Raw genomic sequence first — 24622 nt, forward strand, 5'->3', positions numbered from 1 at the left:
ACCACTATCAGGATGAGAAACTTAAAAAAAAAAGATTAAAAAAAGAAAGAGGATGTTAGGTGGCAGAATGAAATCATCTCTGTGCATACACAGAAAGAGAGGGCAAGACTGAAAGGGAAAGAAAAGGGTGCCTCAGTGGAGTGGAACTGCTGTGCATTCTCACCCTGCCTCCTAGGGCAAGGGGTGTTACACCTTTTATTCCCCTGTTTGAAATGTTAATTATATCATTAGCCTCTGTTCAGGTCCCTCACTGGGAAGGAAGGCTTTCTCTCCTCTGTCAGAAGAAGCCTGAACAAAGCAAAGTGTCTTCAGTCTTCCAAAGAAACCTTTTCAACTCCTAGGACATGTCTTACCTGGCTCCCAGAGGCTTCTGCTCACAGCATTTTTGTCTCCATCCAAGTCAGCATCCTTGGCAGACCCTAAGTCTTTGGCTTACAGGCAAGATCTCAGTTCTGTGGCTAGAGACATTGTGGAGCTTTCCTGAGGCCCAGTCATCCTTTGCTCTACATGAGGAACTGTATAAAAGCTCCAGTACTGATCAGACCTACTGCTATGTTCCCAGTCTCATGCATATTGACTAACACAACAAAGCTGTACTTACATTCTGAATGCCTGAAAGACTAGCAAGGGACACACAAGAACTAATAGTGTAGAAATCAAGATGTCTCCCTAAAATAAGACAAACTGTTGAGCTGAAAACAGTAAAGACGCAGCAGAGACAAAACCCTTGACTTCCCCCATTTGCCTAAAAGAAAGACGGATTTGCAACTAAAAACTGTATTGTGTTTAACCTTCTACCAGAGAGTATGACTATTGACTAAATATTGAGCATAATTCTCAACTCCTATAGGCCTGATGATTGTGCCAGAGGAAGCAACAATAGGCTTCCCTGACTTGCTTTCCCTACCACTTGTTTGCCTTCCCACAAGTTTCTGTCCTTTGCACTTTGCCTTAGTATGTCTCTAAAAGTTATTGAAGACCTTGGAAAACTGGGATTCAAAGTCACCTCTTGCAGAATTGCCCACAGACTAGATAACTACTGTAGCCTGGTAAGAAAATCTTGATCTGCTTTAGCAGATGAGTCTGGAAGCATTCTGTAAGAATCCTCTCTGCCTCTAGAGGGGTTACAGGTGGCTATTGTGTCACATGCCCATCAGTGAGTGGCAGAGAGGAGAGAGGCTGTGTCTATGTTCAGTGTTCTGACCTGTGAACATCTGAGTAGTTAGGAGTCTAAAGTTCCCTGAAAAAAAAGCAAGCCTGAGATGACTTCCAGTCTGGTGCTATGGGACCCAGACAGGGAATGAGACAATAATAAATAAAAACAAACAAACACTGAAAAAATCCTCAGGAGAGAAAAAAAAAGATTAAAATAGTTGATTTGGAATAGAAAGACCACAGAGAATTTCTTTTGAATCAGTTTCTAGCAAGCATCTGAGTAGGGAAAGAATCAGTCATATTACTCTATATTGTCTTGAAATTATTTTAACTTAAGCCATGGACATGTTCAGCCTGACCTGTTCACATCTACAGAGTAGACAAACATCTATTATTCATCCCATTCTCAACCAATGCAAACACAAGTGAGAATGATAGCTTACTCCTAGTGCCTTAAGATTTCTAGTCAATCGATAAGTAACATAGTTGTCAATTACAATATTTTAATTGTATTGGTGGGTCACTGGGAACACAAAATTTTACTACATCTTTACAATAAAACTCTCAAAAAAAAAAAAAAAACCAAAACGAAAATCATACAGAGATAGTAGAGGCATTACTAAGTAATGTTGTGAGATCTAGGCAAGCATTTACTTGGAGGCTATGGGACACAACAGTGGACCAGTGTGGGGAGAGTGAGAAAACGCTAAAGCTCTTCCAGGAAAACTGCACCTAATGTGCCTTCATCATAGAGAACAAAGATGTAACTTCTTGCCATTCCTTTTAACACCAAGTTGTTTCTGGATACAACTAGGAACACACATGCACACACATGGACATACACACATAGTCACACTCATATACACAGACACACACACAGAGAGAGAGAAACACACACATAGATACACACAGATAAGCAGACATACAAATAGACACACAGACACAGAAACACAAACATAGATACATACAGACATACATATAGACACACGGATAAACAACACAAATACACACACACACACACTGTCAGTACCATAGCTTATTCACTCATGCTTTCTAGTTATACAGTGGCAAAAGCTGGCCCAGGCACGAGAGCATGGCACATCACAATAGAGTATGGGAACATTATCAGCTCTTCAGGAGGAAGATCATTCCAGGCTGCTTTCTCAAGAGAAAAGTCACAAACTGGTTGGCTAAAATTGTAGGGATAAAGGTTTTCTCTCAATATTTACCTGGTTTGATATTTAGATGAAGAGAAATACCCCTTCTTGAGACTGAAACTGAATCTATTCAACAGGAGTCCTCTATAACAAAATTAGGTTAAGAGAAGAAATGCTTCCCCTAGAGCTCACCAGTGTTAAGTAATATCATTTCCCACTGCTGCTATTATCTTTGTGTGCTTTTTTTGAGGATCTTACTGTAAAGATGTAGCTGTATCCTTATTCCTCCTAGTCAAGGTAATTTAAAAATATTACCAGTTATAATAGGCGTGTGAGTATATATTTAGGTGGCATAAGAGCCTCCATGTGGAAATGAGTCGTAGCAAGCAGAGGCACTGTGTTTTTATACTGATGAAGAAGTGGACAGTTGTGCAGAGATGTGATTGGATGCAGCGGCATGATCTACTTATAAGACAGAGACTTATAAAGGCCTGTCTGCTTACACGTTGTATTCCTGTGTCTTCAGAGATAGGGATAACCCATCCTTCTGGGTCCATGGCAGTACATCGCCTGTGGGGGACTTTGAACTATTTCAGAGGAAAGTCAGAAAGTTCTTTCTAGGTTTTCTGACTTCTTGCTTCAGGAGAGAAAGGACAGGAGGGAAATCACTCTGTTTCCCACTCATGTTCATGCTATTTTCTCAAATGCCAAGTGGTTGTAGTTTTAGGAGTGTGTTCTGAACCTTATCATGTGCAAAAGGAGTGCTTCCCTATCCCATCCAGCAAAGTACACGATTACAAAATATAGCAAGTAAGCAATAGCCCATAACAACCTTCAGCCATAGGGTATGCAGGGCTTCTAGGAGTCATCAGACAGTAATGCAGCAGAAAGATTTGTGGCTCATAAATATTCCCCTTCTCCACACTGAAAGTAGCTTATTAATGTGGGCTCTATAAAATGGCTGTGCAGTATAAATGAAGGGGAATGTGGTATCCAGGGTATAGAGGAGAATAAAAACATATACCTGGGAAATGGAATATAGGTATGAGAGGTTTGGGCCAGTGACAATGTCATAAGCGATCCTGTTCTAGTTTCTTGACACTGGAAGCCCCTTGCTGACAATGATAGAATGGCCTAAGGAAGGAGCCTGATACCCAGGTAAGCCCTTTCAAGACAGCAACTGAGCCAAGAGTACACGTATTGGATTGTGGCTTCTGTAAGGATTGGGTGGTTGGGTGAATATTTACTTAGCACTGAGTTTTCAGGATATGTTTGTCAGAGTGACTAACATTATGCAAACAACAACAATAATAAAGATTGTTGATAGGAAAAAATGAAGTTGAAAATATAGCTAGATTTTAGAAGATAAATGGGACTTGTGAACAGTTTATTTAACATATCAGAGAGACTTGTGTTTCTGAATATAGCCCTGCCATATTGTGTCTTCAACAGGCTTCAGTGTGAAGGCTAATCTTTATTTTCAAATCTGATTGAGAAGGATATAGGACATCAGTAAGGCACACCTCTGGGCGTCTGAAGGTTTTCCAGAAAAGGTTACTAATACAGGCACAGTTCATCCACCCATTCATCTATCCACCCACCCATCCACCCATCCACCCATCCACCTATCCACCCATCCACCTATCCACCCATCTAGCCAGCCAGCCACCCATCCACCCATCCACCCATTCATCCAGCCAGCCACCCACCCACCCATCCACCTATCTACCCATCCATCCATCCATCCATCCATCCATCCATCCATCCACTCATCCATCCATCCATCCATTCACCCATTCACCGACCCATCTACCCATCCATCCACCCATCCACCCATTCACCCACCCATCCACCCATCCATCCATCCATCCATCCCTGTACTCATTCTTACCCGTGCATAGAACGTAAGTCTAATATAGTTACTTTCACATAGTTTCCAAGCTGTAGTTGTTTATTTGTTTTATTTTTTTTTTGAGACAGCGTCTTATGTCCCCAGGCTGAGGCTGAGCCTGTCCTTTAACTGATGCTCCTCCTGCCTCAGCCTTCCAGTTGCTGGAATTAGGGACATGTGCCACCAGACCCAGCCCTTTGCTTGTCAATGTTTGCATGACCCTAATTAGCAGCTATTTATATTTCCTGGATTTAAAATTCCAAGGTTCTCTTATCATCAGTAGAGACTCACAGGAGATGCCGGTTGCTACTCTGGTCACTAATTAAGAAGTATGAATGCAGAGACGAATAGGGATTGCTTATTAATAGCTCACTTTGAAATGACTTGCTAAAATAATTTATAACCAAATATATCTAAAAATAAAACTAAGCCTTTTGGGGGTAAAACATGCCTTTCTTCATCACTCTTTCAAAATCAAAACTTCCACAAATGAACTGAAGACAATCTCTGTTAACAGAGAGGAAGGCAAGGCTAGATCCATTCTGAATGTTGGAAGGGACAACCTCAATGTTTAAAAGTCCCAACCAAACTGCCTGGGGGAAATTGCAAATGAAGATTTACTTGCCCTTGATATGTGTCTAATTAGAATCAGTGATGTGCTGGACAGCACTGAGGGGAACAATCACACACTGGCAGGAAAGGATGTGATGATAACCTACAGGTGAGTTTTATTTCTCTTGTCTATGCTAATTGAGTCATGCTGGAGAATTCAGTGGAAGCCAAATGGAGACAATTTCGCTTTCTTCACTGAGCTCAAATGCTCTGACAGAATAAATCATATCAGCCTTTCTAAGGAGCAGAGGTCACCAAGCACAGCTTATGTAATCCAGGTGGGATGGAAAAACAGCTAAACAAAACCTATTAACAAACAGTGCTTCAATATCCTTGGCCCAGATCAGTGGAGTGGCTTGAGTCAGCTTAGTCCCGGAGAACATTTGGCTTCTTTGAAAAGAAGTTTTTAATTAGAGCAAGAGCCAGTCTTAAGGAATGGATATTAGACCAGTTGGACTTAGGGAGGACTCTTCTGGTTAGCACCCAGAAAGGGAAAATGCTACTTCCCCCATAACACTGTGAGGTGCTCAAAGCTCTTTGGGTAGCATAATCACAGAGCTCAGGGAGAATGTGGGCAATGAGGACAAGGTATAGTATTTAGGGTCACGTGGAGCAGTAGCCTTGTGCTAGGTGACTGAAGCAGGTGGCTGGGATTAGGATTTGGCAGTGTGGCTACAGGACTTATGTTAGCTCAAATCTTGATCTGCCACCAACTGCGTGTTTAAATGCTTAATGTCAACAGAGTAGATGTTTAATGGCAAGTTACTTAGCCACTCAATTTCCATCTCTTTAAAATGGACGAAATGCTGTACCTTTTAGCTGGGTTTTGTGAGATGCTACAACAAGTGTATAGTGGGAAACTCCCGCTGAGCCTGAGCTCAGCTTGCTGCTGCTGCTAGTTTCGTATTTTTGGAAGAGACAGATGACTTGGGGACCAGGCCAGTCGGGACACCATGTGCATGGAAGGTAAAGCAGCTTCCAGACAAAGAAGCCCTGAGGGACGATCCACTTTGAGCTGGCAATCATCTCAAAAGCAGTGCAGAGGAATGGTGTGGTATATGAGTTGGTGCCTTCCACTCAGACCGACTCTGTGTCACATCCCTGGATCTGTGTGGGTAATTTATAAAAACAAGATATTGTGTGTATTGTTATGCTTTGCCACAGAGGTGACCAATTTTTGATATTCTCCTTAAAGAGAGTTATCCAAGCAGGAGAGTGTTTTTCTACTTTCAACAATCATTGTACTTTGGTACAGGAAGGATTCAAACCAATGGTGATTATACTTAAGGCAGTACTCTACCTCAGAAAGCAGGAAGTAGACAAGGAAGTGGCACCAGCGTATATACTTAGGGGACTATGGTGTGTAAGCAAAGGAATAGATATGTCAAGTGAGAGTGTGTAGAAGGTCCCACAGTTCCTGGGGAGGGTGGCTAGTGGCTGATGGTACCACAGCAACTGGTAGACAAATACTGAGGGCACTGGGCATATTGACAAGAGGCACTCTGGGAAGGACAGGGCCAACACCTACAGAAGAAACTATATACCTCATTCACTGGCTTGTGAACATGGCTGCCCCACTACCCACAGATCACCAGAAATCCCATAGGAGAGGAAAGCAGGTAGACCTGGGAGAGAGCTATAGAGTAGTGATATTTCCTAGCCTTGCATGATGGGATGTGAGCAAGTCCTAACTTCATGGAGCATAAACAGGAACACTATCTATACTGTAGACTGTCATCTTCCGCACCATTTGTATATGAAGATTTGGAGATTCAGAGTATACGCATACACATGCATATCCCTTATTATGAAGTCATGACTGAGTGCGGAAAATTATGCAGCTATGGTCAAGTTCCTTATTTGTTTTTCAGCTTGTTACCCAATTAGAAAATGGGGATTATGTGACTACTTTAGCTTCAGGAGACTGCACATGTAGAATGGCAATAAAACATGTATGCATGGGAAGTATCCAGAAACATTAGTGTCCTCTCAGGGCAGCTTGAAAATTGTTCAGTTAGCATCTCAGAACCAGCTTGGTCTTTGAACTCAGCTCTGATAAGTACTAAAGTAGGAAAGACTGGCGTCACACCAGAAGGTCGAGCTCTGAGTTCCCATCCTCGCAGCACATACACAATGCTTTGGTCTTCACAAAAAAACTATGAATCTGACACTGAAGCTGAATTCTTGAAGAAGGAAAACTTTGGGTAAATTCTAGCTTACATATGGCTGACTGAACTAAGGCAGGGAGTCCATTATGTCTGTCCCTCCAACCGAGCTTCCATTTTTACTCATTGGAACAAAACATAGATGATATGGAATTTAGCATTTTAATCATTTTAAAACATGTCGTCCAGGGGCATGAATACTTTCCCATTGTGCAATTACCACTACCATCTTAGAAGTATTTTTATTTCTTCAAACTTTAGTCTCTTCAAATCAAAACCTCCCAACCTATCATTGCTACGAGTGCCATTTTGTTTTCTGTTCTCCTGAATTTGAGCATTCTAGGCATGGGATTTGTGTGCTGAAGGGGCTTATTTCACTTAGGTTAACAGCTTCTGAGGTGAGTCCTATCCTTCATCCAAGAGGCTTGGATCTGACCAGAGAAGTGAGGTGATGAGGGAATGAAAGATGCAAACAGAAAAGCAGGGATCAGGTAGTAGGAGTACTTGGCTGGGGAAGCCATATCACAATGGAAGCTCGGTGTGCTTATTATAGAGAGTTGAGCAGAGAGCTTGGATTATTGCATACAGCTGAAAAGGGAGGTGGGGTTGTTATGTACAGATAAACAAGAAGGCAGGGTTCAGGTCATAGAGCTGGATCAAGGAAACTGGTTTAGCTGATGTAGGTAGCAGCAGTCTTTGTACAGAGGCAGACTTCAGGCCATAAACATTGGAGTGAGAGGAGCTTTGGTGGACATTTCCTGCATACTCTGCCAATGCTTGCACCCAGTCCCCTGAAAAAGGTTTTGACACTGCTCTGAGGCTGAGCGTGTGCGATCCTTGATGTGGTCCTGCCTGTGTCAAAGACACACATTCACTCAGTAAGTCACTCATTCAAGGCTTGCTCTGCTCCCTACAGCCATGTTGTACCACAGGCTTGAATTCCATCCCCATTTGAGGACAATCACATCCTATAATGGCTGCATCATACTTCACTTACCTTTACATCCACTGTAGTCATTTAGCTTGCTTCCAACCTTTTGGCTATTGTGACTGACACTGCAGTATACCATCAATACACAAACACCCACTTGAGGCAGCCACTCTCAAGCTTTGATTTACATATCAAAAACTAAAATTGCTAGCATGTATGAGAACTACCATGTATGAATGCTACCATACTATTTTCCAATATAGATATACATTTTTTTCCACCTCAAGTGCATAAAAGTTCAGCTTTCTCTACATCTTCACCAACATTTGGTATTGCCTGATTTTATTTGTGTTTGCATCATAGTTATCTTAAGGCATGCTCTTTTTTAGGATGCTTAGCAGTCCCTAAAGGGAGCGGTAGAAAGATGAAATAAGCATCATTGAGCTCTTATAGCTGATTGTTCTTTGCTAACTGCTACTTATATTTGCTAATTCAGTCATCAAAATGCTGTTCACTGAAAAGTGTAGCCTATTTCTTCCCATCTTTAGGTAAGCTTTAATTAACTTTAGATTTTCAATTAATAGTATCTTTTTCAGTTACTGTTTTTTGAAATCATCTGAAGTAGATGCAATTTATGGATTGTATTTATAAACAAAAATAAGCAAGTTTATAAAGTTTTCAGTAGGCTGAATTCAACCAGTTGATTAACTCCAGCAGTTTGATTATACTTTATATAGTGGTATAAAGTGCCATCTTCTACATTCTACCTGGATTTCAGCTATAGGCAGAAACATCTGTCCGTAGCATCAAAGATGGTTCTCCATACTTAAAATCAGAATCTGTTACATTTAAAGTAGTGGTTCCCAACTGGCAATTACACAACAATGAAAGAGTTTTCATGACACAGGTAAAATATTATATCACACACGCATACACACACACACATTCAAATACATACTCAAATATTCACACACACTCCTGTTCACACTCAAACACACAAACACACTCACATGCACATGATATACTCTCATAAACTCTCACTGACACACACTCACATACACAAACACACCCATAGCCACACACATGAAACTTGCACACTTCCACATTCACACAGAAATACACACTCAGGCATACTTAGACACACACTCAATCACACATAAACACTCACATGCTTACACACTCACATGCATACTCATATGCACACTCAAACATGGACTCACATATACTCATACACACACACACACACAAACAAAGACTCACACACTCTCACACACATATACACTAAGACTCATACACTCATACACTCATACACACTTACATACACACTCAAACACACGTATATACTTATACACTCACAAGTACACTCAAACGTACACTCACACACATTCACATACACACCTCACACATACAATGAAACACACATACACTCACATGCACACTCAAATGTACACTCACACACACTCATTCACACCCAAATATCTAATCATACCTTCATAAACATTCACTCCCACACTTTCATACAAATATACACTCACAGACACACTCTCTCAAACACACACTCAAACATATACTTAGTCATACACACTCATGAACACACACTCGCAAATGTGTATACACTCACACCCTCATACACAATGAATGAAAGTGGAAGCTGTGGGGGAGAGAAAAATGTAACATATTGCCTGCCCCATGAGAGCTCCTATAAAGTCCTAGGATTTATGATATTATAATCTATAAAAGCATAGATCTATATATGAAATGGTTCCTTATTATATCAGTTAAAGATCATTGAAACAGAACTAAAGAGAACAAAAGCTGTGTATCTTGAAGACCTCTAGAAAGCATAATGAAGCCTTCTGGACAGTGCCAGGGTTTTCTGCTTCAGTATTTACGCACTGTGTGAGACTCTAGTGAGGAATCTTTTAAAAACATTTATTTTCTACGAAAGTCAGGAATATAATGGTTCCCACCTATGAATGAAATAAAGAAAGCCCTGAGCAACATCCAGGGTTACAGGCCTGCAAGCATAGATGCCTCAGTGTTAGTCCTTTTACCTCCCAGCCTAACTCTCACCTGCCATGTCACAACCGTCTGGGAATGCTGCATCACATTTCCTCCCTTTTGTTTGCTTTGACATAGAAAAAAAGTGAACGCTCACTTTAGAATTCTGAGATATGTATGGGCCTTTCTCTCCAGAATTTAATTTAATTAAAACTTCAAAATCCCTTGAGTGGAAATTACATAGTTATTGGGAGGCAATGCATGTGCCGTGGAGGAGGTATCTCAGTGGGCGGTACAGGTGGAGAATGAATGTAAAATGGAAGTTATCGCCTGTGCAGCTGCAGGGAGCTGAACTGAGAGCTTTGCACTTCCTGCTTTCTGCACTGGTAAGGCAGAGGGACAGGTGTGCTGGCTGGGAATAACGGACTTGGAAACACTAAGGCTTTGCACATGCTTAGCAAGTTCTCAACCACTGAAATATATCTGGAGCTAAAGGTGACTTTGGACAGCCTCAATTGCATTTCACAATGGACATGAAGTGCTTGTTATAATTAAGCATTTTCTAGTTGCTATACCTGTCTATGTGGCAAGCTTTCCATGGCACACTTAAATTGAGAATTGACTTAGAAAGCACTGGTTAAAAAGACAGGCTTCCTGAAAAGCTCCTTGGGGTCTATTTAGTATAATACTCTGACTTTACAAATAAAGATAGTGAGGCATAGAGAGGGAGGGGTGTGATCTGAGCCTCATCAGGATGACAAACTAAAAGGAATTCTTGACCCTCCTTAGTAGTAGGACAGGTCTTGTTCCCAGAGGCCACACCCATGCTTTCTTACTGCAGAATCCTCCTGTGTTTTTATCTCAAAAGGAATTGCTGTTGTTTTCCCTAAACCCCTTAGCTACTACATTTGTTCCTTGGTAATTTTCGATCATTCCCTAAGTGTTACTAAATACATTTCACTGGCCTGATGTTTGTCAGTTACACAGTGGTTATTATCTAAATATTTAAAGTAAGTAAATTTGCAAAAGCCACTAGCAGGGTAACTGCTCCTAGTCACACCTTCTATAGTATGAAGTGAGCAGAACCACCTGTCCAGGATGCTCCTGCTTGACAACAGATTGACCTATGACCTGGGCATGGGGCTTTGATCTCTCTACATGCTGTATTTTCCTCCCAAAAGAAAATCCAAAACTAAACCAACAGCCGAGCACCCACTCATTACAACTGACATGAAGTTCTTTACAATGTTCACATTAAAATGCTTTATTGAACCTAATTTCAGATTCTACTTCCTAAGGTGGGGGTTGTACTAGGGAGAAGGAGGAGCCAAAAGCCAGCAGGAATGATCTAAGCTGCACTCCCTGTGAGTGCTCCACATTGGAAGCCATGTTACCAGGAGTGGATGTTTGCTTTCAATACATGTTAGTACATACATAATTCTTCTATTACTTTAAATACAGGTCTTCAATATGGAAAGAGCAATGCCACCTAAGTAAAACTGAGCAGTTACTTCTCCTCTCAGGTAAAACAAACAGGCTATTATTTCATAAATGACATTTTAATTACCAACAGGAGGCCATTAAAAATGCATCCTGGCAGTTTGCTTGGTTCCTCTTGGAAAGATAATATTGACAAACTGCTCTGGAATTGCAGTTCTGGAAACAGCATAAATTGAGATCAGTAATAAAACACATTCACTTGTGTACCCTAAAGCAATGATAAACAATTTGAAGAGGGAAGACAAAGTTGAAATTATATTTCTTTTTCTTAGGGAGAGATGGAAGAGAGAGTAGATTTGCAGGAAGAACATTGTGCCTGTAAATTTATCACTTATGCAAATTACTTTATGTGCTTAGCATAGCAATTTGAAGATTTAGCCATGCGGGGAGTCACAGAGGAAGGGAATGCTCTGGAACACCAATTCCATTTTCTCTACCTGTGAAGAGGACCTTTTCAGGAGGCCCTGGGCTGGAGGATTTCAGGAGAGCAGGTGGATTCTGGAGCCCAGCTCAGAGGTCTCATCAGGGGCATCTGGTATAATCCCAGCAGCTGGGATGATTAAAAACAGGGGCATCTGGCATAATCCCCACAGCTTCTTCTCTCAATGTGCAACAAGGCTTTCAAAAGTTAAAGTCCTTCCTGCTTATGGTGCTTGAGGTCTCCTGGTAATTTTGATCAGGGCGAATACTCTGGAGTGAGGTTATCATCGCTCCAGAAACCACAAGGCCAGCACCAAGTCATTTACCTTTTCCCTGTTTCACCTAGGAAATATATTTGTATTGATCTCTTTAGTATTAACCCAAAGGAGATATGCCCTGGTGATGGATTCCACTGTTGGTTAACCACAGTAAATAAAGGAAATTCTTCTTGTGTCCTTTAGGGGCAATGCAATTTACTTTGCTTTCCCTAGAGTCACTGCAATGGGAGGAATATTGGTGGGATCTTGGGATCGCTTGTGTCTCTGGGGACAAGTACTCAGCTTGCAAAAGACTAGCTAAATAGCATATTCTGTCATTTCTTAGAGTGTCCTCCTTCCTCACTCTCTTCTCTCTGTTCATTTATTTATTCTCTCAGCAAATATTTTAGAGACCATTTCCTCTGACTAATCTCCAAATATATGGGGGCTTTGAGAAGAAATAAAATCTAAAATAGATATTAAATAGACAATTATTTAAAAGATGGAAGCATCTTGAAACAATTCATAGAAGGTTTGCATGTATGTGTGTGAGGTGGGGGGAGGTGGGGCAGGTGTTCACTACTTATAGAGAGATTAGCTCTATTCCATAAAGGAATATCGAGTTCAGGGATTTATGTTTTTGTTTTTTTCACTGGCTGGTCTCAAACTCCATGCACAGCAGGAATGACCTTGAACTTCTCTGATCTTTCTGCCTGCTCCTTTCAGTCCTATGATTATAGGAATGAATAGTATTAAGGATTGAATTCTGAGCTTTGTGAATGCAAGACAAACACTTTTTAAAGTTTTAACCAGCATCAATAGTGAGAAAAGAATATGATGCTAAAGGAGCTGATGGAGTTAAAGTGCTCACTGCATAAGCATTGAGAGCTCATTCCAGGTCTCAGGCACCCACGGGAAAGGCACATGTGTGGTATTATGCATCTCTAACCTAAGCTCTGCGATGGCACAGACAGATGACTTCTAGGAGCCTGATGACTAGCAACTCTAGTCAAAATATCAGGTTCAAGGTTCATTGAGAGACCCTATGTAAGATTTATGTGGAAAACAATAGAGGAATACATACAATGTTGACATGTAATTTATAGATTGTATTAACACATGCATGCATGCACACACACACATATTGGGAGGGGAGGGAAAAAAGGTCATATATAGAACTTCAGAAAGGATTGTGTTCAAGTTGGTGGGGTCGTGTCCTATACTCCAGAGAATGTGAGAGATACTTACGACTCAGAAGAGACTGAGTAAATGAGGGCAGTCTTTTATAAAAAGAACTTCAGAGCCCTAACATTCAAGCAGCCTCTAGCCAAACTGACCTCCCTGGTGAGAATTAGGATGGGAATACAGGATATAGATTGTGGGTTAGCTCTTTCTAATGGAAGCATTTGGAACATGAAAAATTAAGTTAGAATCTCTGACCACTTCCCACTAAAATGAAGACATGGTATGTATTTAGAGGTCACAGTTGGCTTCCTCAGTGCCACATTACTGAATGTCAACAAGCTGCATAGCTTTAGAACATAAAAGGAAAGAGCAAAAAAAAAAAAAAAAAAAAAAGATCAACTGGGAGGATGTCACCAGAGCAAGACATCACAAACACTAAAGCCAAACACACAAAACAAAACATCCAAGGAAATGCCTCTTGGGGCAAAAGGTGTGATATGCAAAGTTAAAGACATTTAATTGAGTCTGGTAGTAGGAACAAAAAATTCTCTTGTTAGAGGGGAGTGAAGAGCAAATGGAGACAAATAATAAAGAGGGTCCATTAAATAAGACTATGTGGAGCAGACATTTGCAAAGAAACATTTAATCAGAACTTCCAGCTGAAAATTCCCCATGCAGAGAAGGGAAAAAAAATCAACAGAATAGCCAATAACCTACTCAACAGGTGAAAATATTTGCAAGATTTAGAAATTGGGCCAGGCGTGGTGGTGCACGCCTTTAATCCCAGCACTCGGGAGGCAGAGACAGGTGGATTTCTGAGTTCGAGGCCAACCTGGTCTACAGAGTGAGTTCCAGGACAGCCAGGGCTATACAGAGAAATCCTGTCTCGAAAAACCAAAAAACGGAGGATCCAGCAATACCTCTCCTGGGCATATATCCAGAAGATGTCCCAACAAGGACACATGCTCCACTATGTTCATAGCAGCCCTATTTATAATAGCCAGAAGCTGGAAAGAACCCAGATGCCCCTCAACAGAGGAATGGATACAGAAATTATGGTACATTTACACAATGGAGTACTACTCAGCTATTAAAAAGAATGAATTTATGAAATTCCTAGCCAAATGGATGGACCTGGAGGGCATCATCTTGAGTGAGGTAACACAATCACAAAGGAACTCACACAATATGTATTCACTGATAAGTGGATATTAGCCCAAAACTTAGGATACCCAAGATATAAGATACAATTTGCTAAACACATGAAACTCAAGAAGAATGAAGACCAAAGTGTGGACAATATGCCCCTTCTTAGAATTGGGAACAAAACACCCATGGAAGGAGTTACAGAGACAAAGTTTGGAGCTGTGATGAAAGGATGGACCATCTAGAGACTGCCGTATCCAGGGATCCATCCCATAATCAGCTTCCAAACGCTGACACCATTGCATACACTAGCAAGATTTTGCTGAAAGGACCCAAATATAGCTGTCTCTTGTGAGACTATGCCGGGGCCTAGCAAACACAGGAGTGGATGCTCACAGTCAGCTATTGGATGTATCACAGGGCTCCCAATGGAGAAGCTAGAGAAAGTACCCAAGGGGCTAAAGGGATCTGCAACCCTATAGTTGGAACAACATGATGAACTAACCAGTACCCCGGAGCTCTTGTCTCTAGCTGCATATGTATCGAAAGATGGCCTAGTGGGCCATCACTGGAAAGAGAGGCCCATTGGACTTGCAAACTTTATATGCCCCAATATAGGGGAATGCCAGGGCCAAAAGAATGGGAATGGGTGGGTAGGGAAGTGGGGGGAGGGTATGGGGGACTTTTGGGATAGCATTGGAAATGTAATTGAGGAAAATATGTAATAAAAAATATTAAAAATTAAAAAAAAAGAAAAACCAAAAAAGAAAGAACTTGGTATCCAGAATGCATGGGGACTCAGTAGAAAATAATATTGAGGATGATAACCTGTTTAAAAGGAGACAGAGAGTGGCTAACAGGTATTTGAAAAGTGTTCAACAACACACATTATCAAGGAAGTGTGTATTTGGACTACCTTGACTCCCTACTAAGAACAGCTATTACTGAACCGCCAGCCAATGACAAAGGGCTCATGATGAAGTAGAGAAAATAGGGTTGGTGAGATGGCTCAGTGGGTAAGAGCACCCGACTGCTCTTCCAAAGATCTGAAGTTCAAATCCCAGCAACCACATGGTGGCTCACAACCATCCATAATGAGATCTGACTCCCTCTTCTGGAGTGTCTGAAGACAGCTATAGTGTACTTACATATAATAAAAATAAATATATCTTAACCTGAAGTCTGCTGGTGGGATGTATGTTAGGCAGATATTGTGGCAAGTGTACATCCAGAGATTCCTCAGATTGTTACACTGATCCAGCAATCCGACTACTTAGGTACAAGTTTAAGGGAAATAGGAGCAGTGTGGAGAAGAGGCATTGGAATGCCCAGGTCACTGAAGAAGGACTCACAACCTTCAAGAAAGGCAAACAACCCAAATGTCCACCAGTAATAATTATATAAAGAAAATGCCCTACATACACCCTAAGACCTAAATACACCTATTTGGCCAAAAAGGATGGAATCCTGTCACCTGTAATAACATGAATGGGACTAGAGATCATTAGAATAAGGGAACAAGTCAGGCACCAGAAGATAAGGACTGCATATCTAACTTCTATGTGGATTAAAACTCAAATGATCTTCACCAGAGGGTGGGAGAAGGGGGGGGGGTAGGAAGGGGATGAGCACAGGGTAATTAGTTACAGTTAGAGGGAGGAAGTCTGGTGGGCTAATGTGCATACCTAAAAATGAAGTACTGTGCATTTCAGCAAAGCCAGAAGACAGTACTTTCATGTTTTCAGCAAGCATAAATGACAAATATTTGAGAAGACAGTTATATTGACTCTGATTCTAACATTATACAAATAAATACATATCAAAATTCACATGGTATCTCATATATATGTATATATATGTGTGTGTGTGTGTATATATATATATATATATATATATATATTTCATGTGTTTGTTTGTTATTTAAGATAAGTTTAAATTTAAATAAATGAGAAAAAAGATTCTTTTCCCAGACCTTCAAAACATGTTTTCAAATGGAAAAACTGTGTTGTAGACCTGAATGAATCCAGCTTTTAAAGTGGTATAAGCATAATGACATTTCAGAAATCCAGGACCAAGGGTCAGAAAAGTTTTGTTGTGTTTGTTGGGATGGGACCTCACTATGTCGCTCTGGCTGTCCTGGAAGTCACTCTGAAGACCACACTGCAACCTTGCAGAGATCTCCCTCTTTCTGTCTCTCAAATACTAGGATTAAAGGCATGTACCACTGTGCCTAGCTAAGGGCCAGCAAATTGTGAGCAAAGGACTAGAAAGAAAACAATTCAGCCATGTCTGTCACGCGTACTTCATCTTCCCATTGTAGCACAATAGCAGCAGAGATGATGTGTAAAAGAATGGATGTGGCTGAGCCCCCACAAGATGTATACAAGAGCTAGGTTGAATGTAGAGAACTGTGATCCCTGACTAGAAGAAAAGTCTGAAGGCCCCACTCAGAAAGGCAGGACTTGGAAAAACAAGGAGCTTCCCTAATGGAAGATGTGCTAATAGCATTTTGAGAAAAATAATATAACAGAGGCAAATGGTGACAACGAAAAACAGCAATTAAATAGAAAAAAAACACTTAGCAACTATACAGGGCAGAAATCATAATCATGGTGCTTTGCATATCTAAGCAGTGGGCAGGCTAATATTTGCACAGGCTGTCAGAAAATGTAATCAGATCCATGACTCTGAGACCCAAGAGATCAGACACAATGTGGGAAGTGGGACAGTTGCGGGATGACCAGATTGCAGGCTGCATACATGGGGAGATGCTGAATCAGGGACCCTTGTGTGCCTTGTTAACCATTTTCATATTTCTTATTCTTCAGCAATTAGGAGTCCCAGACAATATTTAACACAGGAGTAAGGATACCAGGACTTCATTTCTGACATATCAGGGTTTTTTTTTTTTTTTTTTTTTTTTTTTTTTTTTTTTTTTTTTTTTTTTTGGCAGGAGGGGACCAAACAGATGAGACTGAAGCTAAGAGGTGATGGTCACAGGGCACAGGTAATGGGCAGATGGATGCTGTTGAGGCTTCTGTTGCTAAAACCTGGTTCCCACTCATCATGGAATATGAGTTGATCATGAGGGTTCTAACCTAGTCAGTGGATTGACCTGTGCCTGGACTCATAATTGGATGCCATTATTTGGGGTTGATGAATACACTGGAGCACACAGGACACCGGGGGCATATCCTTGGTGGATGTTATCTTGTCTGCAGCATCTCTGCATTTCTCTGTTTCCATGAGGTCCGTAGCCCTTCTCTACTGTGCTCTCAATACCAGGATGTTCTGCTTCACCACAAACCAAAAGCAATGGGCCCAAACTGCTGTTTTTAAAACAAAATTCCAAACGTTCGAGTTTATCAAATCAAGACTCAAGAGACAAATGCTGTGGTGAATGCCTAGCACCGCAGAGGCAGAGAAAGTGCCCAGCGGACCTTCCTACTCCACCAGTGTCCCAGAAGGTTAAAGCTTCCTTTCCTTTCCCACGATGTCTTAAATGACCTTCAACTCAAAGACCCTCTTTGTACTTCCTTATGTTCACTCGTCAACTGGTGGCTTCCTCCATCTCTTGGGTATAGAAAACTCTTGGGTTAAAGGTGTGTGCTAGGGCTGAGCCACACCACAACGAAGTTTTTCCAGTTCATAATCTTGGAGTTAACAAAGTGATCAAATGTCCCACAGCACCAAACATCTAAAAATGTTAGATAAATGATTCCTCATCTCCTAAATCATTGCGCTCGATATTTTTGTCATAGTCTAGCACTGGAGGCACCGATACTGTACACCTTACAGCACTTTAGTGCTTTTTTTCCCCTTAAGATGACTGTTTCATGTAACAGAGACCAGAAGCTGCCACTTTGGTTTGGTGTCTCTGAGCATAAAATGGAAGCAAAGGGTACTTATTTGGAGTAAGCAAAAGGCAAGTTATTGCATAAAGGCCTTTGCGATTTTTCAGTTCTTAGCTAGCTCTCCAACTTCCCTGCCATCAATTGACTAGTTAGAGAACACTAGTTTTATGTCAGCCATCACAGTTTCAGAATAAATGTGTTAAGCCATTCTTCTGAAGTGTTAGTTTAGGACAGCCTCTCTTGTTGAAGATAAACATTCTCAATTTTAACTGCAGAAGGCTGATTCTCAGGATTGGGATGAGTGGGTGATTAATAACGTATCTGTAACATGTTGGCAAATGTGTGGGAGCTCCTGGCTTTAGTGGTAGGTAGAACGGGAGTGTGCAAGCTTCGCCCCTACTCCGCTTTCTCTATCTCTCTTGCTACATATGGCGCCTCTTTGACAGTCACCACTCCACTCTGCCTCAGTCTTCAGGATCCAACACATGGCTCAGACACACACCTATCATTTTTCAGGTTATGTCCTTGTATTTCACGAAATTTTTCTTCCTCGATGTTATCCTGTGCTACTTAATTTGAGTAGAGAGATTTTAGACAGTATTGTTGCAGAATCTTTCTCTATCCACTTGGTGCCATACTGCTAGGAGTCAGATTAAAAACAAATCATCTTAATAGGAAACTATATATAACCCATGGAAAGGCAAATATTTAATTGTACCTGAATTTAAAGTAGTATTTGATTTCAGTATAAAATTAGGTTCAAGAAATTGTACTGTTTTCTGAAATGATCTGTCGTTTTAGACCGGGAGAAGATTTCTGTTTACCCTCTCATCTAACAAGTTTAATTACTGCTTTTAAGAAAGTACAGTGCTTCTGGTTTTGTGCTCTGGTGCTGATGGTGCTGAAGAACTTCCAGAGATCCTAATACTGAGTGCGAGTTCAGCTTAGGATATCAGAATTCTCTCATCTAAAGAAAGCCGGGCCTACACTTCAGACCTACTTTAGTACTGTGGGTTACCATAAGAATCATTTGCTGTTGTTTTAATCACCATACAGTACCCAATCTCATTGGGCAGTAAACAATATAAATATAGGGATCTACTATAAGGTTCTTACATCTCAAAAATGGATTGAAAAAAGTCAAAGTAAAACAACAACAAAAAATAAAAAGGATTTCCAGATACCCTGAATATGTTGGTTGACTTTTAGAGAAACAGGATAGAAACAAGGAGAAGCTTCTGTGTAGAGTGAGGGATTGGGGATGGTGTCCTTGAACAGAGGAAATTTATTATCAGAGTTCCCAATTTTAGCCTTTGTTAGATAGATTATAGACAGAGATAAAGATATACGCTCATAAATGAGAACCAAAAGTAAGGCTTTTTCCTATGAGAAAATACAGTTTATAAAGATTACCTATATAAGGGAGGAAATAAAAAAAGAAGGAACAAGAACAGGAGGGAAGACAGAGGCAAGCTACTGCAGCAGAGAAGTTAAGGCAGTAGATAAAGACAATGGAACTCCAGCATGAGGTGTAGGGTGGTTTTTTTTTTTTTTGTTTTGTTTTGTTTTTTTGATAGCAGCTATCAATGCATGCAGTGGTAGATGCTAAGGACAAAGAAGGACAAAGATTAATCTCCTGGCCCCAAGATAATGTAAATGCTAATTACTGTGAGTCCAGAGCAAACAACTCTCTTAGAGTTAGAAATAGAGAGAGCAGAGCGCAGGCTCAGGACTTAGAACTTGGAGTTCTGTGTCCTGTTCATTAACCTCACCTGAAGGTTTTCCTATCATTAATTTCCACCATCAACCACTTTAAGTTTTAAACCCATTCTGTAAGTGATATCGAACAGGCCTTCTAGGAAGCTACGGGACATCTCAGCGAAGACTATAATAAATGGACACCCTCGCTCCTTACAATTGTCACCCATGGCATCAGGAATCCTGCTTTGAGTCTACTCTCCTTCAGGGCAACAGTCTTTACTTAAGCCTCACACAGATACAAGAAGGAACCAACTAAGCAAAGTACAAGTTAGCTCCATGAATAGCAACTCTATCTAGCTGGGTCCGAAGTGTAGGTGACTAAGGAGGTTGCATGTAGGAGTGGATGCCACACATGTGTGAGAGTTAGGTACAAGCAGAACATTAAGTTGTTGGGGAAAGATTCCTATTTAAGGATACAATAGAAGATGGAGTGAAAGCCTTTATTCAAAGATTGCTTCTAAACACATGAAACTGAAGAACAAAGACCAAAGTGTGGACGCTTTGCCCCTTCTTAGAATTGGGAACAAAACACCCATGGAAGGAGTTACAGAGACAAAGTTTGGAGCTGAGACAAAAAGATGGACCATCTAGAGACTGCTATATCCAGGGATCCATCCCATAATCAGCCTCCAAATGATGACACCATTGCATACACTAGCAAGAGTTTGCTGAAAGCACCCTGATATAGCTGTCTCTTGTGAGACTACGCCGGGGCCTAGCAAACACATAAGTGGATGCTTACAGTCAGCTATTGGATGGATCCCAGGGCCCCCAATGGAGGAGCTAGAGAAAGTACCCAAGGAGCTAAAGGGATCTGCAACCCTATAGGTGGTACAACAATATGAACTAACCAGTACCCCCCAGAGCTTGTGTCTCTAGCTGCATATGAATCAGAAGATGGCCTAGTCGGCCATCAGTGGAAAGAGAGGCCCATTGGTCGTGCAAACTTTATATGCCCCAGTACAGGGGAACGCCAGGGCCAAAAAGTGGGAATGGGTGAGTGGGGGGAGTCGGGGGGAGGGTATAGGGGACTTTTGGGATAGCATTGGAAATGTAATTGAGAAAAATACCTAATAAAAAATATAAAAGAAAAACAACAACAAAGATTGCTTCTGAGTTATTGGTGGAGCAGAAGCTTCCTAGGCAATCTGTTAGAGAGACCAGAAGGAGAGGAAATTCATCCTTAAGTAGTAAAGACTTGTCAAATGTACTCAACAGCACTGAGTAATTATTAGACATATTCCAGTGGACTGAGATTATTTGATACACTATGAATATTTGTCTAAAAATAGTAGAGTAAACAAATCCTTCCGGGTCTCATGAATGATTTTGTTTGGTTTCTAATACCACAGAGTCTTGAACAGCTTAAAATGCAGTCGCAGATTATGTAGATAATAATGCAACTCCCTGTCTGCAAAGCTGAAAAAGGCCTAAGTTTTATAACTCATAGGATATAAATAAAAAGACTGGGGCAGTGATACAAATAAGAAGGATGAAGGAAGGAAGGGAGGGAGGGAGGGAGGGAGGGAGGGAGGGAGGGAGGGAGGGAGGGACGAAAGGAAAGTAAAATAAGTGAGAGACAAATGAAGAGGTACGGATGCTTTACCCATCATGGGATGGCTGGAATAATGGTAGATTCATAGAGAAATATACTAACTCTCTTTACTTTTCATTTTTATCTAATTGTACATGCAACTGGTCCTGAGTGACTGGATCTTTTAATGTCAAATTGACATTTATTGTGCTTAGGGATTTAAGAACAAGAATACTAAGGTGTCAGACTGTTCTATTATTGCCTGAATATAACCATCATTTTTTTCCCTAGAATCTTTACTCAAATTATTCTAGAATCTTTGTGACATTTGGTATACTATTGTTTTTCGATTTACTGAGCCATTCTTGAGTAAAATTTGCATAAATCTATGCAAAGAAAACTAGTTACCTGATATGCTTCACTTTGTAACTACTATATTCTATTACATCTATATGATGTTAAAAGTATATTCTAAAAACTATTGCTAAATATGAATGAATATGAACGTGAAGAATGTTAGACTTAACATTCTTCCTGAGGTTGCCTTTAAGGGAGAATGTGTCAATAGTACATGTCTATGTGTATTAATACTTTCTTTGAATCATGTATAACATGAAAGAGATATAATGATAGAAGTAGACGTAGACCTGAGAGTAACCGCTCAGCATCTGCATAGTCTAGTGCCCATGTCAGTAAAGATTTGTAGTGAGGTATGGTGGCTGAATGGGAAGGATTTGGCATGTGGAGCTCTGCTCTGCCAGGATACTGGGCAGCTGGGGAAAGGAGTAAGCTCAGGAAAGGAAGTGCTGCTGTTTTGTGAGAGGAGTCATATGAGATGGGAAAGTCTGAGTTATGAAAGGTCATGTCCTGTTCACATCTATGTGGAAGATTAAACTTGGAATCTAAAGGGAAAGGGGCAGAGGACAGGGCATGGTGCTGCAGAGAAAGCCAGCTAAATAAACTTGATTAAGGAATTTGAACTTCATTCTTAAGGTTGGAAAGTGCCTGGGGAAATTCTAAGCAAGGGTATGAAAACGACTGATTATTAATGCAGAAAGATCAGTGGGTTACAGGATGGAGAAAGAACCTGGAAAGCCTTTAGGGAGTGCTGCTTTGAATCTGGACAATGTCCCTAATCTCCAAATAAGGTAAATTGTTGGGAAGGGGATGAGAATCAAAGGACATGTTCGAGAACTATTCTAGGAGGCAGTCATTCCTGACTATCGTTTGGTTTTGCATAGTGAAGGAGAAATAAGTCAAGGTCATCAGACTCATTCTGTCTTGGGAAAGAACAACTTTGACTGCCAGGGAAGGATCCCAGGTGGAGTGAGCGAGAAGATCTCATGACTAGATTCAAGCATGCCAAGATGAGTGTTTATGGGAGAAGTTGGAAAGACATTGGACTCCTGGACTGGCAGCTTGGTCTCCTAAAATGTCTGAGCTCAAAATGAAGCCCCTGCATAATTTTTTTATTAGATATTTTCTTCATTTACATTTCAAATGTTATCCCAAAAGTCCCCTATACCCTCTCTCTACCCTGCTACCCAACCCACACACTCTCACTTCCTGTACTGGGGTATATAATCTTCACAGGACCAAGGGCCTCTTCTCCCAATGATGGTTGACTAGGCCATCTTCTGCTACATATGCAGCTACAGACACGAGTTCTGGGGTTACTGGTTAGTTCATATTGTTGCTCCTCCTATAGGGTTACAAACCCCTTCAGCTCCTTGGGTACTTTCTCTAGCTCCTTCATTGGGGGCCCCATGTTCCATCCTATAGATGACTGTGAGCATCCACTTCTGTATTTGCCAGGAACTGGCATAGCCTCACAAGAGACAGCTATAACAGGGTCCTGTCAGCAATATCTTTCTGGCATATGCAATAGTGTCTGGGTTTGGTGGCTGTTTATGGGATGGATCCCCAGGTGGGGCAGTCTCTGGATGGTCCTTTCTTCCATGTCAGCCTGAAACTTTGTCTCTGTAACTCCCTCCATGGGTATTTTGTCCCCCATTATAAGGAGGAATAAAGTATCCACACTTTGGTCTTCCTTCTTAAGTTTCATGTGTTTTGCAAATTGTATCTTGGGTATTCTAAGTCTCTGGGCTAATATCCACTTATCAGTGAGTGCATATCATGTGTGTTCTTTTGTGATTGAGTTACCTCACTCAGGATGATATCCTCCAGGTCCATCCATTTGCCTAAGAATTTCATGAATTCCTTGTTTTTAATAGCTGAGTAGTACTCCATTGTATAAATGTACCATAATTTCTGGATTAATTTTTCTGTTGAGGGACATCTGGGTTCTTTCCAGCTTCTGGCTATTATAAATAAGGCTGCTATGAACATAGTGGAGCATGTGTCCTTATTACCAGTTGGAACATCTTCTGAGTATATGCCCAGGAGAGGTATTGCTAGATCCTCCGGTAGTACTATGTCCAATTTTCTGAGGAACCTCCAGACTGATTTCCAAAAATATCAAACACTTCACAAATTTGCATGTCATCCTTGCACAGGGGCCATGATAATCTCTGTATCATTAAAATTTTAGTATATGTGCTGCCAAAGTGAGTACACTCCTGCACAATTTTGTACACAATAGTATATGCAACTTGAACATGAAACAACAACACGGAATTGCATGTATACCCAACATATTGTCTTGATTTGAAATCTGTTCAAATGTAAAAAAGAGGATTCTTTTTCAATGTATGTACAATATTTGATTTTCTAACTCTTTTTGTCCTCTTCTATTTTAGTGCACATATTCCCTTTGAAATTATTTATACATTCTGTATTTTTAGAAGGGGGGTGAGAAGAGACAGACACCCAAGCATTCCTCCATGGTCTGTGGTCCAGGGGAGGTTGGAGGAAAGAGACACGTGCCTGCAGCGGCCAGCACTACAATGAGCAGAAATATGGTGGAGAGATGAGAAGGAGGGAAAGATGGGAGAGAAAGTAAAGCCGCACAGGTCTTACACTGTGGAGAGAGGTGGAACAGGTTGATATGGGAGCAACGTGCACAACCACCGGGGACTCCAGTGATGTCTGGG

At 41.0% G+C, this 24622-nt stretch overlaps 1 protein-coding gene and 2 non-coding genes across 11 annotated transcripts in view; 1 reads left to right on the forward strand and 2 right to left on the reverse strand.

Moving 5' to 3' along the window:
• The window catches only part of Magi2 (membrane associated guanylate kinase, WW and PDZ domain containing 2), a 1489420-nt gene that overhangs the window by 589925 nt on the left and 874873 nt on the right, over positions 1–24622 (reverse strand). The window lies entirely within an intron of this gene.
• Positions 1109–1238, forward strand: LOC115031208 (small nucleolar RNA SNORA17). The gene has a single exon (XR_003836827.1). It is a non-coding gene; the product is annotated as a small nucleolar RNA SNORA17 (small nucleolar RNA).
• On the reverse strand, positions 24041–24144 carry LOC115031144 (U6 spliceosomal RNA). Its single transcript, XR_003836769.1, has one exon. It is a non-coding gene; the product is annotated as a U6 spliceosomal RNA (small nuclear RNA).

Source organism: Mus caroli, unplaced genomic scaffold (genome assembly GCF_978045245.1).
Source record: "Mus caroli unplaced genomic scaffold, Mus_caroli_1 scaffold_4, whole genome shotgun sequence".
Classification (NCBI taxonomy): domain Eukaryota; kingdom Metazoa; phylum Chordata; class Mammalia; order Rodentia; family Muridae; genus Mus; species Mus caroli.